Here is a 1,634-nt window from a genome sequence, read left to right as displayed (position 1 = left end):
AGTGAGCGGCCGGTCTGTATGTGGGATCCGAACCCTCAGCGGGAGTGCCTCCGTGCTCCCAGACGGCGCACTGTAGCAGTGCGCCACCGGGCCGGGCCATCATTATCCCCATTTTATAGATAAATAAACTGAGACTCTGAGAGTCACAACTGTAGCTGAAAGAGTATCTCTCTCTGCTGAAAACTAGATAGAGAGAATGAAAGAAGTAAACACAAATCCAATTCTGGGAATATATGATGGTACTTTAAAAAGTTCATAGAAAGATACATATTATCTTTTAATTCTATTTTTCCGTGAACTTTTTGAAGTACCCTTGTATTGGACTAGATGCTTTAACCAACAATCTTGATCAAAAGTTCAATGATATGGCAAGAAAATAAGAAATATTTAAGGGCCAAAAACTAACTAAGAAAGGTGAGAAAACACCAAAGCTGGCTTTTGTCTTGAAGGAAGCTGCCAAACTGGGAAAACTTTCCTTTATATTTAATGGTTTTGTGTTCCCCCTTCCCCAACCCAAGGTGAAGAGTCTAATAAGAGACCTTCCCATAAAAAGGCAGGACTCCAAAGAGCCACAACCTCCATAAGGGAAAACTAGAAAAAAACACTAACATCCTGGGATCTCAAAGAAATTGCCTGATTACTTAACGTAGAACATAGGTGTCAAATTAAGTGCAAAACATTTTCCTGAGTAATTAAGAGCCAAAAATCAGGTTTATAACTCATTCAGGTTTATAACCCAAATTTCCACTATCTGAGGTGGTCCAAAAGATCAGAAAATTTAAAGTCATCTCAGATTTGTTATGCCCCAATAATAAGAGGCAACAAACAAAAAGACAATTTTTAGAGATATATGACAGAAAGTTAGATATTCTTGAAGAGAGAATTAGTGAATTGAAAAGAGATCTTGAGGAGTCTACCTTCCACCTCGGCCTTAAATAGTGTAACAGATAAAATTCCAAGAAATATGAACTAATGTTCAAAAACCACAAAACATTCAGAGAAAAACAGGCACCATTAGTGACAGTCAGCATAAATATAAGACAACAGGCTCAGAACAATGAGGGTCTGAGTTATTAGAAGAATCAGGAACAGAATATAAAATAAGTATGTTTAATACAAGGGGTCTTCAAAAAGTTCATAAAAAGATTCATATTATCTTTTAATGCTATTTTACATGAATTTTTTGAAGTATCCTAATGTATTTAAAGAAATAAGATGTTAACCTTAGCAAATAAGAGAAAGACTTTATAATAATAAAGCAGATCATATTATAACATATTTAAAGAAAAAAAACCTTTAGAAAACATATTAAACACTCATTAGAGACACATGACAGAAAATTAGACACTCCTGAATAGAGAATTAATAAACTGAAAAGAGATCTGAAGAAACTATCCAGAATTCAGCACAGAGAGATAAAGAAATGATAAAACAAAAGAGAAGTAATATACACGAAAGGTAGTGTGAGGTCTAACAAACATTTAATCAGAGCTACAGATGGAGAGAGAAAATGGGGAAGTAGCAGCAGCTGAATAAATAATAGATGAGAATTTTCCAGAACTGACTAAAGACATCTAATTTGCAGATACATAAAGCTCAGGAAACCACTAGCTGGGAAATACAAACAAAAAAAA

General features: G+C 34.6%; 1 protein-coding gene across 1 annotated transcript in view; it reads right to left on the bottom strand.

The window, feature by feature from the left end:
- Positions 1-1,634, bottom strand: part of SGSM1 (small G protein signaling modulator 1) — a gene marked incomplete at its 3' end in the record, with an annotated part of 52,775 nt that overhangs the window by 2,505 nt on the left and 48,636 nt on the right. The gene's annotated exons all lie outside the window — the stretch shown is intronic.

The sequence above is a fragment of the Galeopterus variegatus genome, unplaced genomic scaffold (genome assembly GCF_000696425.1).
Source record: "Galeopterus variegatus unplaced genomic scaffold, G_variegatus-3.0.2 Scaffold8506, whole genome shotgun sequence".
Lineage (NCBI taxonomy): Eukaryota > Metazoa > Chordata > Mammalia > Dermoptera > Cynocephalidae > Galeopterus > Galeopterus variegatus.
This window is presented reverse-complemented; position numbering and strand designations above follow the sequence as displayed.